We start from the raw sequence: 18,600 nt of genomic DNA on the forward strand, positions 1-18,600 counted from the left end.
AGGCTATTTTCTTACAAAACGAAAGAAACTTTTCGGACGACCTAATAAACAGCGACAGGAATAACGAAAGGAGATTTATCAAAGCCGAATACGTGAACCAGGTACAGAAGTTAAAGATTCTCACGATTTATCTTCCCCAAGTTTGCGAATTTTTAAGGATAAAGTAATCGCGATCGCGATGAAATTCCTAGAAACGAGAACAGATAATTGCCGCGTATTAATATTATATTATATATAATATATAATATTAATATATTATATATAATATTAAAGATCATGTTTTTCAACGTGTAAACCTGAATTACAAAGACACGTATAGGTACGTGTACAAGTCAAACGCGTGTAATTTAATTCGTATGTATATTTTCGCGCGTATGTACACAAACGAGATTCTCGTATTTGCGTTTGAATTTCTGCAATTACATAAATACGCGGATACTCGAGTGTTGGAACACGCGTACCGGGTTGATTCGTCAGACGAGACGAAAGTTTTGCAACAAAGCTACCAATTGCAGGTATCGACGACGAGTTTTCGACGAAGTTTCGCGTTCGGTTCGAGCACATTCCAAAAGATGAGAATTTTATCTCGAGACTAACGCCGATATCTATAGAAATCTGACGAACACCTCCGTAGCCTAAAAGCATGGAAGAAAGCTGTTTTTGTTGGAGAATTAATAATTACACGACACGAGGGTAGACGTCATAAAGCAACGGGGAGGCAAGAAAAGGAATAAATACGAGTTAACTCGATTCGTTGGCTGGCCATATACGGACAAAACGACCGAACGAATTATCAGCGGCTAACGACGCGGGATCGAGCCTTTAAAAAGGCGACCGGCCGACTACTCTTCCCATTGAGAGGAAGCCAGCCAGACCTCGTTCGTCTGGTTCACTGCTTCTTCTTCGCCTTCATTCATCAAACATCGTATTCCAGCAGCGGCGCATCGTCAACCCGGACATTATTCAGCCTCGTTTTTCGAAGATAATAGCTGCCTCTACAAATAAGATCGTCGAACGAGAAACGTCCGGCAACTCGAGGTGCCTCGTACATTCCTAGAAGAGAACACCGACGCCGAGCGAACCTCGTAAACATTCCTCGTTTCTTTCCAGCTACTTCAAAGCGTGTACCATGGAAAGAAGTTTGCCGTGTGCCAGGCAAACGCGGATTCGTCTTTGGCAATTGCGTCTCGTCGTCGCGACAAGTTGCAGGAGTATCGAAGGAAAAGAAAGAAAAATTGTTCACGCTCCGTTTCGATTCGCGAGGGCGGTATGGTTTAAACTTATCGTTCGAAGGACACGCGCGGGACACGAAACGAACGAAGTCGAAGGAAAGAACAAAATTATTAGACCAAGGACTTTTATGCAAAAGCGTATTTTTTTTGCAAACGATCGCGTCTAAGCAGAGTTTCCTTCGCCTCGTAAATATTTCGATAGCTTTCGTATCTCGGATATTTCGTAGATCTTCGTACGTTACGCAAGGATGCTACGCATTTTTGCATCTGCGAATTTCCTAGGAACGCGTCAAATTTGACGGTTTCAGAATCATGAAAATTTGAATGTTCGCTTGTTCGAATACCGAGTCGTTTTTCGAAAAGAGTCAACACTGGAACTACCACGTCAGTCAATTTGGCTGGTTTTACAATTTTATCTTAGAATTCTTACTTCGTGTTACATATTTTTCCGCAATGACTTTCGCAACGGTAATTAAGAGAATATTATAATGAATTTTATTTTGTTTTTTATGTATTCAAACTGAAAATAATTTTGTATCGAGGCTACTTATACCTTATAAAATAACTGGCGCTTGTCAAAGTGTAAGAGGGTGCTATCTGACGTTATTTATCTTTTCAATTTTTTAAATTTTTAAATTTTTATTCTATATTTTCGACTTCTTTTTTCGCGTAGAATCACCCCCTCTCCGCCTGTATCACCAGTTACCAACCACCCTGTATATCGTCGAAGCGAAGTGCCTAATGAACCATCGATATCCCAACGGTGCTTCCGCCGAATGTTCGAGAAGAAGGCGTGCGTGGCGACGGTTGCGGTCGCCTAACAAACTCGAGGACAGTGGGGATATTGAGGGGTGACAAAAGAAGAATAACTTAGAGCTCGGAAGCAAATCGTAAACCAAGTGTTAGAAAAAAATAAAGTTCTTTTTTTTATTTTTCATCTTAAATTTTTCTTATTTTTTTTTTTTATTTTACGTGACAATATCCCCACTACGCGCGCGTTTATTAGAAGTCCGCGACAGTTGCCGCGTTCTTGGGAATATTCGGCGAAAGAACCGTAGAGATATCGATGGTACATTGCGCTTTGTGTCGCGAAGCCGTTGGAAATTTCCGTGGTCGAGTGCCGCCACAGTTTATTGAATTATGCACAAACGTAATGAAATAGAAACGAAAGAACGAAATAGTAGAAATAGAACGAAATGGATCACAGCTAATTCGATAAAATAATATAAAACAGAAATCGTTGTTCGTCTAGCATCGCTTCACGAAACGAAAGAAACTTTTCGGACAACCTAACGTACATCGTTTCGCAGCAGGAAGAACCGAGATCGGTGGAAAGATCGAAATGCGAAATTAATACCATTCGATGTGTACGCGAAGCGATTGGACGGTGACGCCGCATTTAACCGTGCGATCGTCGAAAGAGACGGAACAGAATTGTCGAAATGCTCGGTGCAATCGCGGCGAAATAACGGCGGTTCGCGTAAAAACGCTAAGAAGCTGGTGAAAATCGTAAATAAGAAGAGAAGTTGGAACACGATGGATGACCGCGCGCAAAAACAAAGGAATTTATACGCAAGATATCGTGGCTTCTTGCCGCTATAATCGTAAATAGAGGTTTATACGTTTGCAGCGATACATAGATGCTCGAGCACGCTGGTAATCTGAGAAAAGCTGGATAACGAAACGCATGGCGAATAAGATTTTATTGGATCGTTAAAGAGAATGGCGATTCGCGACAATTTGCCCCGTTTAATCCGCACGATCCATAACTTTCTCTTTAAATCGAACGATAGCAACACGCGCCATCCATCGCAAATCTCTCTGACTTGTTCGTGGTGCCGTGATAACGTTTCCAGCTATTTCGCGCGTTCTTTCCTTTATACACGGTGGTTGGTAACTGGTGGTACAAGCGGCAAGGGGGCGATTCTACGCGAAAAAAGAAGTGGAAAATATAGAATAGAAATTTTTCGTTCGAGGCTTTGTTTTCGAGAAAATCGACTTTGAATTTTCGCTCGGTACGCCTGCACTTTATCGCGTCTCGTTATAACGGATCTCACTGTAGATCGTTGTCTCGATGGATATCATCGCAGTTTAAGTTTGTTTTTGCCGTAACGGAAAATTAGGAATACATAATGAAATAATACGAAGTAATCATAAAGTTTATTATTACAAAAATTGCTGAAAATGTTGCCCATTCTGCCGAACACGTACTTCTGCTCTTCTAATTAAATTTCTATGAACGCTTTCTAACGTATTCGATCGTTTTAAAGTATGAAAGGCTGCAATGATCTTTTCTTTCAATTGCTCGCAACTTGCGTTTTCTTTAGAATAGACAATTGATTTAATATGGCTCCATAAATAAAAGTCAAGCGGAGTTAAGTCAGGAGAGCGCGGTGGCCAAGCTATTGTTCCAGCACGACCAATCCAGCCTTGGTAATGTTGGTTTAAAAAATCTCTCGCACGACAACTAAAATGTGGCGGTGCACCGTCTTGTTGAAAAATTAAACTTCCTCTAGTTCTCGGCGGTACATCTTCTAATAATTCCGGTAGTTTGTTTTGTAAGAAATCGAAATATGCTGCTGACGTTACATTCAATCGAGACAACGATCTACAGTGAGATCCGTTATAACGAGACGCGATAAAATGCACGCGTACCGAGCGAAAATTCAAAGTCGATTTTCTCGAAAACAAAGCCTCGAACGAAAAATTTCTATTCTATATTTCCCACTTCTTTTTTCGCGTAGAATCACCCCCTTTCCGCTTGTACCACCAGTTACCAACCACCCTGTATATCGATAGCACCCCGTAGCGCAGGCTTTGCTTCTTTCCAAGAACCCGAAAGTCGCAGCTTTCCGCGAGTCGCTTTTCGATTAACGCCGGATGTAAAACGTCGCATGAAAATTCACGTCCGTCTCACGACGAATATCGAAGTCGCAGAAACGCTTTCTCCAAACGCTTTTCCAGCGGATCGAGCCGCGCACCAGTCACTTTTCCACGAAACCACAGTTTACGACGCAGTCGGACTTTAAACGTTGAAACGTTTGTATCGCGCGAACCATCGTTCACCGTACATCGTTCAACGTGTTTCCAATAAGACGGTGCGCGGCACCACATCGCACCGACGTTGCACGGCCGATCGTCTGTAATTCCACCCACGTGCCTGCGTCTGTCCTACGGTCCATTCATCAAACCGCACGAGTACTTAAGTTTCGCTCGTAACCGGGGAAAGATAGACGCGGTTGCGTCTCCACGCGACGTGCAAACGATCCTATATGAATACGTACGTGGCCGCACATAAGCAGCCCTTATCCCATATAAGACGAGCCTCGCAGCAGTCGAGAAGGAAAACTCGAGATAGCGACTCGATATAAAACGATCCGGCCCGACGTTTATTTATTTCTGCCGCGGAGTACGCGTTCTACAGAGCGATTCCAACGAAATCGACCAACAGCGATTATCGTTCGTGGTTTGTGAGATACAAAATGAGAAAGAAACGTCGCGAAAAGAACGAGTCGCGCCACACAGCGTCGAAAGAGAAACGATTCGTATCGTGATCCGAGTTGGCGTAATCCACGTATCAGCCATCGATCGTTTTTCCATCGTCGCGGATAATACGAGTTTGCGTTTACACGAGCGAGTTGGACGCGAAATGAAATAATATTTTCAAAGTTTCGTCGAGACGTAATGGTCTTTTGTATTCGATAAAATAGACGGAGATGAATCGCGAACCACTAACCTTCTGTCTCTTTTGGAATATCGGAAAGACGAGAAAATCGAACGCCTTCTATGAATCACTGTGTATGCGCGCAGTAACGCGCACATGCATTCGCACCTTTATCTTTGGCGTCACGAGCACGATGATTTTATCCGGCTTGCACGATCGAGCCTTGATTTACGAGTTCCTGCCTCTCGATTGTTACTGGTGAGGAACTTGGCCTGTCACGCGATTATGTATTTCTACGGGAAAGCTGCCGTTAACCGATATCGATCCGTGACAAAGGTCGCACCGTGGTCGATCCGCTGATTCTCGCCGGTGAGTATTAATTTGCATTGCGCGAAACTTGTCTCGCTCGCGACGTAAAAACGCAGTCGGATAATTGGAACGCTTTATTGCAAAAGTCCGTGACCCGGATGATAATCGAGCATAGAATAGGTTACTCTGGTTTCTCACGACGATCGTTTTATTCCTAACGCCCCCGGTTTACGCTCGATCGCGCTCGAAGGATGAAGCGTCTAATCCGCATGCATCGCCGTTCGGAGCGTCGATCGGCGCGCTAGATCGTTGCACCGAGTAGAAAGCGATAATTTACGCCGATCGACCGTTCAAGCGGAGAAGAAAGTTATTGGTTAAACCGTTCGCATCATGGCCCTACTCAAGGGGCCGTTTGAAGGCATCAGCGGCGTTCAACCGACGACTCGTGGACAACTCGGTATCACGCGCTCGAGAAAGGCCACCCGCTCAGAAACAGTAATAAAGTAGACGATAACAAGGAAATAACAAAACAGCGACCGAATAGCCGCCTCTGATATACATCCGACGATAACCCCTGCAAAGGGACTGAAACCTCGATATTTTTTATTATTTATTATTTATTTAGTCCGTGACTTTCGGCTTTGGACGACTTCCTTTTTACATTTAACGCCTTACAACACATGTATTCTTATTCTAGCGCTCATTCCGTCTTTGGCTTTCGCTTCCTTGCTCTGCTCCCTTCCTGTCGTTCCTTCCCCTCTTCTGCTACTCTTCTCTTCCCTATTATCACCTTTAGTTCTGCCAGTCCTTCTCCAGTCTCCTCTAGCACCTCTGCTATGCTCCTCGCTCCTCCTGTTATTTCGCATTCCTCTATTATATGCTTTAAGTCTTCCTCTCCTTTTTTGCATAATCTGCATCCTCTTTCTTCCTCCTCTTTCCAGTGTTCCCTTGCCCTGGTTTCGTTGCCACATCCGAATCTCGCTACCATACTTCTGTCCTTCCATTTCATCTTTCCTTCCAGATACTTTGGTAGCCCTCCTTTTGCTATGTTCCTGTAACATCTGTTGTACTTGGATTCCCTTATCCTTTTCTCCCTCTCCTCTGTTTCTCTTTTCCCTCTTTCTTCCATGATTTGGTTAGCTGTCATCCTTTCTTGTCTATCTCCTGCCTCCACTTGTGTCCTTCCCTCTCTCGCCTCCTCTAACCTCATCTTTCTTCTCCTTGCTCTTCTCCCTTCTTGGCTCTTTCCCCAATTCCTTTCCCTCTCCTTTATACTGAAACCTCGATATAAAAACCCTCCTAAAACAGCGCTCAACGCATTATTCCGTTGTAACGCTTTGAGCCGTCACTCCGTTGGATTTATGCAATAAAATTTCCATCGTCTGATACGAAGTTCAATTTCTTCAGCTTATTCGTGAAACGTTCGAACTGCGACGCGAGGAGATTGTCACGTAAATTTTAAAGGTTGGTTGACGAAATAAAATAGCTGAGTCGTAACGCAACTATTAATTTTGTTTTAATTAAACTTTATTACGAATTCAGCAAGCACAATGTAATACACACTGAATTAACATAAATCACAATTCACTCCGACCACGTTACGTAAGACTTAGTTACAATGATACGTTAAGTACGCGACTGTTATAAGGGTAGAGACCGGTAAAGATACGTTGACTATTCTGAGGATACGGAATAAGTGAGTTTTACCGACGATACCGTGTCCGAGGAAGGCTAGGGGTGGGTGTGTCTAAGGACACGGGACTATCGGATTTGTCGATGACAATTTTGGTCAAGGAAGCGAGGGCAGTAGACACCGTCTCCGATTGGGTAATAAGACAGTTGGTGGACCAGGAAGGGTTTTAGCTTCCCTCGCGAGAAAGTTGCTAACGGAACATACCAAATGCGAAGAAAACCAACTTTCTATGCTAACACGTGGTATACAATAAACGTAAAAGAAATATAAGACAAGAGATACTCGTTTGGTCCGAAGGACCTTAACTATGAAAATTCCAAGACCCCTGGTGGGTACTTAAGACTATCGAGGGTACGCGCCAAGGATGTGCAGACACCTGGGTGCCCTCCTGTCCGCGGTGTGTGGCCTGGTCTCTGATGTGAATTGACGTTACAAGATCACCGGCGATCTATCGGTCTCGTGATTTCTCGTGTCTTCGACGTGACATCGGCCGTGATCGAGATGCAGAGCGTAAGGTAAATCTCGAGTGGACGCGAGGAAGCTGATGCAACGCGCTGCTGAAACGCATTGTTTGCACGAGGAACGCGCGCGCGTAACATCGACGCTCGGCCCCGCGATAGAAACAAAAGTAGAAGGCGGAGGCAAGCGGGGCGGCGCGGCGTGCGTACGAGGAAAGCCGACCGACCACATGAATGAAGCTTCCATTCATGCGCGCCTCTAACCCCTTCCTACAACCCCCTCGCACCGTCTATGGGATCTTGTCGGCTTCCAACGACACAACTATGCGACATACGCACGAACACAGAAACACGTTGGAAGCGCACACGCGCGCAAAACGAAGCGCCGCGGCACACGTGATCGCCATTGTTGATCGCGAGGAAGAACCGGCAGCGCCAGCCAGCCGCGTTATTCCCGGCTTTTTTGCGATAACCGGCACACTGATAGCATACTCGTTCCCGTCCGAGTGGTACCCTCCAGAGTCTCTATACCGGCACCAAGCTCATTCATTCGTTCGGTCACGTAACCGAGATTAGGTGTGTTTAGCGCCGATGTTTTCAACTGCCAGCGTCCACCCTTCGACCACTAACGAACGGTACGTTTTCCACGGTCTCCACTCCGCCGTGAATTACGGCTCAGTGCAGGTGTTTTTTGCCAAGTTCGCGTGGACCATGTGTCTCGTTTTGGGTTTGCCAAACATGGTCGCGGAGTATGCTGTTGAGACAGGTTTGTTTGGTGCCTTCATTCACTCGTTTACGACGAAGGCGGAGTAAAAAGTTCCAAGAACATACTCTCTGCCCCTCGATCTATGGTACATCGGAGATAACGTCGAAGAGCCGATTCGTCGCACGAAAAGGTATCCTAAACTCATCGGCGTCGCTTGCTTCGTTCCGAGCTGCGCGATTCCTTCCACCGGAGAATCCGTCGTACGAGAAGAAACGAGGAGAAACAGCTCGATAAGCGATCCTTCGAATCCGCTTCAGCCACGTTCCTCCGTTTGCTCGTCCGTTTTCGCTAAAATGTCACGCTGACCTATCTGATCTCTGCTGGTAACGCGCTTTGCGCTTTCGTATTCGCTCGAGGGACATCGCGTGGACCGCGAATACGCCAGAACAACAAAGAAACAGCGCATCCAGTAAACGAGAATGCAGATCAAATATGAGAAATATACGAGGAGTATAACAAATTTCTGCGACGAATACAGTCACTTTGGAACGTACGAGGTAGCTTAACGAGTAGCGACCAACGTCGACCAGTTGCCGAGAAGTCGAGGCAGAAGAGCGTACGACCGTTGTCTCATTCATCGGCGACGAGGAAGAAGACTCTCGTGCCATTCATCGTAGTCCCGTCACGCTTGACGGAGACCTAGGTTAGCTGGATTTTAAGCACGCAAGCGGTAAGAACGGAAGAAAACACCGGCTAGAAGGGACTGGCGGTGCCCCGATGGCAGACGAAGAACGCGTTTCTTCTTCCTCGTCGAAAGAGTAACAAGAATGTCATAAGCGGCGGACGAAGAAGAGCCGCTCGATCCGTCTCTTTCTGCTGCGCGTAACGAGCGCCAACCACAATTACAGTACTAATGGAAGTCTGCCCTTTATATGGTAAAATAAAATTACCGCTAATAACGTCGAATTAAAATATCATCGAACAACCGACCCGTGGTATTAACCTTCTTTCTTTCTTTTCTCTTCTTTTCTTTCGTCCTTTCTTTTACTTTTCATCGACGCGGAGAAACGCGACGCGATATTACGTTACGATCGATTTTCTTGCTGCGCTAACCAAGTCGGATTTTGAAAGCAAACAGGGAAGGTTGTTTGCGTTTTGACACTGCAACTACCACACCAGTCGAATCCACTGGTTTTACAATTTTATTTTTAAATTCCTACTTCGTGTTATACTTTTTTCCGCAATGATGCGACGACTTTCGCAGCGATAACTAAAAGAATAATACAATGAATTTTATTCTGTCTTTTGTGTATTCAAACTGAAAATAATTTTGTATCGAGGCTGCTTATACCAATGCCGGTCAAAATGACTGACACTTGTCAAAGTGTAAAAGGGTGCTGCGATCCGTTTATCGAACTCCAATTGACCAGTTTCCTCGTTTTATACAATTTGCCACGCGTTTTTACAATTTTTACCGCGTATCATTCGATACGACGATATCGGGAAAATTCCGGATCGATCGCTAGATCGCTAGAAATACCACACCAGTGAGAATGACTGGCTCTACAATTTTCTAAATGTGCCAACCCTCGTTCAGGGATCCTAGATGGATTAATAATTCCAAAAATGTACTACTGTGGGATGGTGTGACATCAGGGAAGGACGTGGCGCGAGGGGTAATTGTTTATAAACGTTGTCAAGATACGTTAATGTTGTCAAGGAGTGTTGCGAGCGTTACCAAGGTTTGTTAAGGGTAAAATGAGCGTGGAAAGTGCTGTCAGATTTGAATTTATCGTGGTCGAGAGAAGTTCGTCGTGTTGTTGTGACGTAGAATTAGTGAGAAACGAATACGCGAAACGCGATATTATATTCGATTTTGTGAGAGTGCAACGATATTGTGTTTATCATACTGTTTTTTCTGTTAACTTATAATATAACATTCCTACACTACATAACGTGGAATTGCTTCTGTAAGAAAAAGTAATAGATCGATAAATATAAAAATATTCTATCGTTACGTATTTTTTAAAGACCAGTCATTTTCACTGCTTTTGGTAGAAATAGCTTCGTGTTAACTATCGGTAGTTCTAGCGTTAAAAATTACATTTCCTCGGTTGTACGTCGTAAATCCTGCGTTATTTGTCGCTTTCGTTTTATCCAGGTACCGTCAACTTTGTACATCCTTTTGCTACGAGGCTTCTCCAACGTCTACCATTTTTTCTTTACGCCTAACTTTCCATTTTGTCGTTCAGCAACCTAAATACAAGAAAACGTGCGATTCATTTTCACTGTCTCTCCTGCGTATTCCACGTATCGCACTTGCAAACGGCTTACGGAGTAAAATAAATCTTTGCGCGTTCAAATCGATCAGCTACCGACGTTCCGTTCGACCAATCTATCTGTTGCTCTATTCGTTACTCGCTCCGATTATTCCTTTTCGCGCTTCGATAAAAATTATTATACCTCGAATCAATTTCAATTCGATTTAATTCGAATCAATTGCAAAAGCAATATCACAACCATCGAAAGAGTTTCCAGGTTCGTTTTCTCGCGCCTGTTTCGTTTAATCACACCGCTATCCCCGGCGTAACTGCACCGATCATTTGCAATTTCACACTCGTGAATATCATTACGCTCGTCTCGCGCGCGCCTATAGCACGAACCGACGTTTTCCTCCACCGAGAACAACCGTTTGTAATCGAAAACTATAAAGCAATGTGGAAATTACAGCGATGCGAATAGTCGCGCATAATGCGATCAACGCGTAAAACATAAATATCGCAAATGAAATATCCGGATTCGCTGGTAGATGCGAATGGTAGCTGGTAGAATCGTGTTGTTGCTTTGCCTCGGAGTATCAGCATCGTTAGAACATACATAGTGCAATAAGAAATAAACTCCGGGCGGAACAATGTCACCGCTACGTGCAACAAAGTGGAATTGAAATTTTCCGATACTCTCTCGACCTGTATAAATCGACGCGTAAAACATAAATATCGCAAATGAAACATCCGGATGCGTAGATGCGAATGGTAGCTGGTAGAATCGTGTTGTTGCTTTGCCTCGGAGTATCAGCATCGTTAGAACATACATAGTGCAATAAGAAATAAACTCCGGGCGGAACAATGTCACCGCTACGTGCAACAAAGTGGAATTGAAATTTTCCGATACTCCCTCGACCTGTATAAAGAAACGAACGCGATCGTAAGGTGACCAGTTTTTCGGTCTCAGTCTCGAGCGATTTAAATAGCGATTTTAATTTTAAGGGGTGCGTCTTGAATGAGAATGTTCCAAAACAGCGTTTTCTTTGTAATTTTTTTTAGAAGGAAAGAAAGAAACGAAGTTATTGAGTTTTAACCTACGGTTTTATATATATTTAACGAATACAAACAAATTTTTTTTAAAGTGAAAAAGAGGATTATAAGAGATTTCTAAGCCTATTTCATGGGCGTGTTGTCGCTGCAAGGCGGGAAAGACCACCTCGTAATTCTTGACTGAAAGAAAAAATAAAAAAGAGGATTAAATTATTATATATCTTTCTTCTGGGTGAAGTAAACAACGGCAGAAAAACAGTTTATTTAAATAATTGTTATAGCACCTTCAAGTTTATTTTTTTTTTTTAAGAAACTTTTTTTTTAAACTTGCCAAAATTTTTAATTTCACATCTTTTTCTGCCATTCTTTAGTTCACCTAGAAGAAAAATATATAATAATTTAATCCTTTTTTGGATTTTTGTTTCACTCGAGAATTACGAGGAGGATGTTTCCCGCCGATTGAAGACAGCAGCCCATGAAATAGCCTTAGAAATCTGTTATAATTTTTCTTTTTATTTAAAAAAAAATTTGTTTGTATTCCTTAAATATATATAAAACCATACCTTAAAATCCAATAACTTCGTTTCTTTCTTTCCTTTCTAAAAAAAATCACAAAACAACGCTGTTTCGGAACATTCTAATTCAGGACACCCCTTTAATAGATCAATACACAGTCCTAGCGAATCAGTTAGTACACTCTCTGTATCTATTATTTTAAATTCTATCATTTCGTCATTTAAACCACACGACCAACCATCCTCTACAGATGGTACGACGTTCGAAAGAAGCGCGTACACAGGTAAACGCTGGAAAACTTCTTTTGCCGATGATACGACAAAGATTTTACAACGCGGTCCGCGTTCGCCGCTTAAATAAAGATCGTAAATAAAGAAGTTAACTCGTAATAACGCGCGATCATTGAGCAACGCGTAATTTATCAGGGCCAATTGCATCGTGGCGTTCCATCCCCACGGACACCATCCAAGCGGTCGAGTTTCGAAAGCGATCGATCCGACGTAAAGGCCGCGACACCGTACGCGATTTATCGATTTGGATCGCGAGACGTTCGTTGGACCAGGTTCGGGACCAAACCCGACGCTCGTTCGGCCTTCTTCGTTAACTCATATTTATACCGGTGATATTTAATTGATCGCGAGGATCTCTCAATGCCATTGTGGTCGCCTTTGAATGGAACATTGCGATCCAGATAAGCCCACGCGGCCGACTCGCCGTATCCCCGCGTCTACGCTAAATGCCGGCCGTGTGCGAGTAACAACGATGAAAATGGCTGACCGGCAAGCAACTAGTAGAGTTATTAATCACAAACCGGACGGTGATTATTTCTCTTGGAATAAATACAAGAACGTTAAGAAGGTACTGTTGCAGCGCGGCTAGGTACGGCGGCGGATAACGTGGCTGAGAAACGCGTGTCCGCGATACCACGCTACACGCACAGCGAGTTTTATCGCGCGTATCTACGAACGAATTAACGATCGAACCAGCGATTTGCCGATTTTCGACCGGCGGTGAACTCGGTGGATCGCGAGGCTGATAACGTTTCCACGGCTAAAGTATAGCGATTATACGATCGGGTTCTACGACTCGTATAAAATCTGCAGTATAATTTAAAGCGGTTACCTCGTTCGTGGAACGCGACAAATATCAATCGATCTAAATTTTTCGCCATCGTGCAAACTCCTCGACCGGTTTCGACGCGTGAATCTAGAAAGCTGTCACGGTTTCTCCGCGAATACTCTAATTATCTCGATTCTCGGCGAAGATTGCCATGGAAAAATAGGACAAAGTTTAGTACAGCCAAATGGGAAATTTCTATCGACTAATCGTTCCACGTATTGTAAATTGAAAAGAACGCGATGCGAAAATATTCCCTTGGATACCGTTTCGCTATCGTTTCGCACGAAGAAACGACGAATCGACCGAACGAATACGCCTGGAAATCCGTAGATCCGTAGCCGTGAATGTGACGTTTAAATAATCGTTTCGCACGTCCCAAGAGCCGATCGGACCCTATAATCATCGAGGCTTCGCTTTAAACAATCTGCGGTTGCTCAGGTGCGTACGTATAGCAGAGACCCGGAGGATGCAATCAATCCTCGTTTATACTTTATACGCACGCTTCACCAGCTGGAATCCAGCATCGTTTTAAGAAAGCTATCATAAATTATTGCGTGCTCGGACGTGTCCCATATGGCATCGTAAGTTTCCAGGCATCGTCGAGAGCATCGGAACGGTGCCGTGGCAATTCTCCGCGATTCCGAGTCATCGCGAACCTGCAATAATAACCGTTTACCCACGCACCGGAATTAGAATATATCCGGCTGATAATTTATGGCGAAATTATGCGCGTTATTATGTATGTCAAGAAGACAAGGGAACGAGCACGTACACGCTCATTTATCGTCGATCGAACGCACACGTACGTCGTTTTTCCTCTCGATGACACACGACCACCGATAAAAAATAACTCGAGAGATCGTAGTCGCGTCTCAGACGACCATGCAAAATGAAAAAAAAAAAAAAGAAAAAGAAACAGAAGCAAGATCGTGTTCGATGTACGCGCGAGGCGGAATCTTCTGCGAGAAGTCTATCGGAAATATCGTTTTACGTAAAGACCAAGCAATCGGCAGTTGTTCAATGAAATAAAAAACGATATAGACATAACGAAAAAATATACAGGGTGATTGGTAACTGGTGGTACAAGCGGAAAGGGGGTGATTCTACGCGAAAAAAGAAGTGGAAAATATAGAATACAAATTTTTCCTTCGAGGCTTTGTTTTCGAGAAAATCGACTTTGAATTTTCGCTCGGTACGCCTGCACTTTATCGCGTCTCGTTATAACGGATCTCACTGTAGATCGTTGTCTCGATTGACGTTATCTTTTTAATTTTTAAAATTTTTAAATTTTTTTTCTATATTTTCGACTTCTTTTTTCGCGTAGAATCACCCCCTTTCCGCTTGTACCACTAGTTACCAACCACCCTGTGTAGCTTTCGCGCGATGCCGTCTCTTTTCTTTTCTTTTTTCCTTTGCAGCTTCCTTTTTTTTCGGCAACTGTCTCGGTCATCCGATCCGCACTCGTCCTTCGTTCTCGTACCTTCTTTTCCTCTCTCAACGCATCCTCGCGCGCATTCGCACGTTGCTCGCTCGATATTTCCTCCGGCATACATAATACGTATATCTTCGATCTCCGAAGACACATCGATAAAATCGTCATCGCAGCCGAAAGGTTTCGTACGATCAGCTAACGTCGTCGTCCTTCGCTGTCTTCTATTCGCGTCACTTTATACCCGTCGCCTTGTTCAACCTTCGGTAACTTTATATTTTAAACGTTTCAAGACAAATACAGGACGTGTAATGTCTGTGGCACGTTTGCGTCGCGTTTGTCTTCAGTTTCTGTTGCGAAAAACACGCGACAGCAGAGTCGCCCGTATCGGTTTTTAGGATATGCCGTTGATACGGTTCGTATTTTGTCTCTTTGTCTCGTCGCACGTTAACGCTTTACCGACCGATAGCAGATTAATCGGTTTTTCGTTACCGACGCTTCCCGACCGGTAGCCTATTAATCGGCATTTTGTCACCGACGCTTCCCGATCGGTAGCCTATTAATCGGCATTTAGTCGCCGACGCTTCCCGATCGGTAGCCTATTAATCGGCATTTTGTCACCGACGCTACCCTACCGGTAGCCTATTAATCGGCAGTTTGTCACCGACGCTTCCCGATCGGTAGCCTATTAATCGACATTTTGTCACCGACGATCTTTCTCATTATTCGAGCAGTAATTTCTTATTTAGCACCAAGGTACCTTGTAAGCGTCGCTTTGTAAGCTGCCACAGTTTTATACCAATTTGAAAAACGTACCGTTCGCGACGAACGAAAAGAACGGTATTGGTGTGCGTCTAAACCGAAACAGAACCGGCGCCAGGGAGAATCTGCGCCTGAGATGCCGGTAAAGCGTTAAATTACTTCCAAGTTCTCCTAGTTTGAAGTAGGCCACGTGACTGATAGAAAATACGTCGCGTTCTATCGGTCGTTAACCAACGACAAAACGACGGTAGAGAATACCACGACGATTGAGTTTCGGATCTTCTAGTTGTCTTATCGAAGCGCAAAAGACGAGAGGATGAAAGAAGAGACGAGGTGGAATTAGGCGCACGAAAGCGGATCTCCTTACGGAATATCAGGCCATTCTTCGCGTGAGATCGGTCGTAGGGAAACCGAAAACGTGGCATCGCGGACGTATCGGGAACGTGGAGACTGTTAAACCGCGCGTTATTATTATTTCCTCGAGTTTTACCAGAATCGAGGGCATAATGACCGGTTGTAAAATTTAACAAGCACCTTATAAAGCACACTCGTCGGCCGGTGTTCCTCGCTGTACGTAAAATTACAATCGTATCGTGTATCGTATTTCGAGAGATTCTGCCGTCCAACGTACACATCCGACACCGCCGAACTTGTACCATTCGAGCTGTCGAAGAGCAACCGAAAAAGGAAGATCGTTTAAGAAGCGAAAAGAAGCAGAGAATATCGAAGGAAAATTCGTAACGATTTCGTTGTTGCTGCGGACATCCCGGTTATCCGCGACAAAGAGTCGCGCGTTCACGGCCGTCCACCATCTGCCTCGGTTTCATCGATCGCGATAAACTGTCGAAAAGAACGACAAGGCTGGCCAGAACAGTTGGCGAAAAGATGGCGAATAAGCAAGGTTGTCGCGATGAGCGCCATCGTTTCTTTTCCTTCGAAATGACTTCATCCACGGACCATTCCAAGGATTTCGTTCGTGCAAGGAAACAAAAAGCAGGTAGCAGTCGCGTCATGGAATGCGCGGGAAGGTCGAAATAATAGCCGGTACCGCGGCAGTCTGAGTAAAGCGGAGCTGATTACGAGGATAGCTCGATGAACTCGCGACCGCGCGATCCTCCGCCAGCGATCCGACGATGAGAGATTCGCCGCTGCCGCTGACTAATAACGCGATTCGATTCTGTATCGCGTTAAATTCCAGCCGGTTATTTCTGCCGGTTTACGGGCCTCCTTCCGGGGATATCGCGATAGCTCGGCGATTAATTGCGCCTCGTTCCACGCCGCTCTCCGGACCCAAGTAAATAAACCCGATCTTGACCTTTCGACGAGCCTGGAATTTCTTTGTGACTCTCCGCACAGCCACGCTAAATAAACCAAAGCGAAACAAACGGACGCACATTCCTTCTTTTTAAATATACCTCCGGATGGATCGGACCTTGCTTCGGTGTTCTCCTCGGGGTTAGCTTGGCAAATTATACAGCTTGTATCGGCAATCACGCTCCAGGCTCTCGACAAGAGTCAGGTCAGCTATTCGCCAGTCAAACTGATCCACTCTGTTTTCTCTCTAAGTACGATATTCTCGATATGCTACGACCTGTATATTTGTTAGCATCGCCAACGATGATCAGGACAGAAATCGTCTCGGCGACTCTGACAACTTGTATCGAGGAATAGAAGATATATGGGTTGGTAACTAAGTGATCGCGTATTCTAAATGAAAAGGAAAGTTCAAAATTTTTGCTTAAAGATATAACTTTATTCAATTAGGTATCGACCTTTTGCCATCTTTCAGGCAGTGTCATAATTCCATGTTCGTGAAACTTCTGATTTTTGCCAGAAAATTGAATAAAATGTGATTTTACGTCGTCAGCGTCACGTAAAATCGATACTTGGGTTATAAGAGAAAAGAAAGCTGAGTCGTAACCCAACTATTAATTTCCTTTTATCGAACTTTATTATAAATTTAGCACTTACAATAATAGAATAACACTGAACCGGAGAAAGGGGTTGTACAAGAACAGCGACTAGAAGCTTTGGTGTATGCTATGATGATAAGGTGGTGATGTGTCCAAAGGAGTCCGAAGTTCGGCGGTCGATGTCTTATCCCTGATGTAGGTTGAGATGTGATTGATGTCACACGGGAGTCGAGGTCTTATCTCTGACGAGGTTGAGAGGTAAATGATGTCACATCAGCGTCGTTAAAAATTTTACCATTCAAGGACTCCTGCATGGAACGAGATAAATGGTAATCCGAAGGCGCAAGGCTTCAGCGCTATATGGTGGATTTGACAACACATGCCAACCTAGTTGAAATAATTTTTGACGAGTGACCGAAGACGCGTAGGGCTTTGCATTATCGCGCTGGAAAGAACACCCTTTCCGTTGAGGTTATTCGATGTGCAAACAGAGAAAACTCGTGGATAAATTGTAAGGCAGAAAATATATTTAAATAGAAATGTAATTATAAGTAAGAATACAATTTCAGCTGGTCCAGATCCGCGCGCTAGCTGTGTTACCCAATAACTGAAAACCCCGAAGCCAACGTCGCCTGTCTACTGTCTATGGTCTGCCTTCGTCCCAGTCTTTTGTCTACGCGCTGTCGATGACTTCGGTGCTTGAGAAAACTAAAAAAGACCAGATGTAGAGTTTTCTTAGAAGTGGTGACCACTTCGACACTTTCGATTTCCCAATTCTCGCCGCTTTTCTTCGACCGCATCGCTCAGTTTGGCGAGTTGTTGAACCTACACGTTTAAATTAATCGATCGGTTTCTTGGTAAAAGCTCGAATTCCTTTATAATCCCACCAAACTGACAGCATAATCCTTTTTGGTGAATCTCAGCTTTTAGTGTCGTCTGGACTGGTTCGTCTCGCATCACCCACGATCTTTTCCGATTAACTCTGTTACAAGCTATCGAATTTTCAGTCGTTTCAGAAATGGATCAATTCCGTTGCGTTTCAGAAGCGAATCGCAGATGCTAACGCGTTGCGTCGAACGAATTTCCTCAACCTGACGATCCATAAATCGAGTCTCTTCGCACAGCCAAGTTGTTTTAATCTTTTTTTCCAATGCATATATGCGATACATCGAGCTTCTCTGCAATCTCACTTGTTCTACGACGATCTGAATCGATAATGGCCTTGATACGGGTCTCGTCGACTTCAACCGGGCGGTCAGATCGTTGAGCATCTTTCAATGAAAAATCAGCAGAGCGAAATTTAGCAAACAAATTTTCACACTGCCTTTCCATATACGGCACGTAACTTGTGTGCTTGCGATGTGTTCTTGCCTTTTCGTAAATAATATTAGGTTGTTATTGTTGAAAAGTGTCTTCTTTTACAGAGACGTCTTTTACAACGACGCGTCTTTACACAAACCTAATCTATCGAACATTGTGATCTTT

At 44.1% G+C, this 18,600-nt stretch overlaps 1 protein-coding gene across 1 annotated transcript in view; it reads right to left on the reverse strand.

The window, feature by feature from the left end:
• Positions 1-18,600, reverse strand: part of LOC138178076 (uncharacterized) — a 64,357-nt gene that overhangs the window by 41,692 nt on the left and 4,065 nt on the right. The gene's annotated exons all lie outside the window — the stretch shown is intronic.

The sequence above is a fragment of the Bombus flavifrons genome, chromosome 3, assembly GCF_040668555.2.
Source record: "Bombus flavifrons isolate JBK064 chromosome 3, iyBomFlav1_principal, whole genome shotgun sequence".
In the NCBI taxonomy this organism is placed as follows: Eukaryota; Metazoa; Arthropoda; class Insecta; order Hymenoptera; family Apidae; genus Bombus; species Bombus flavifrons.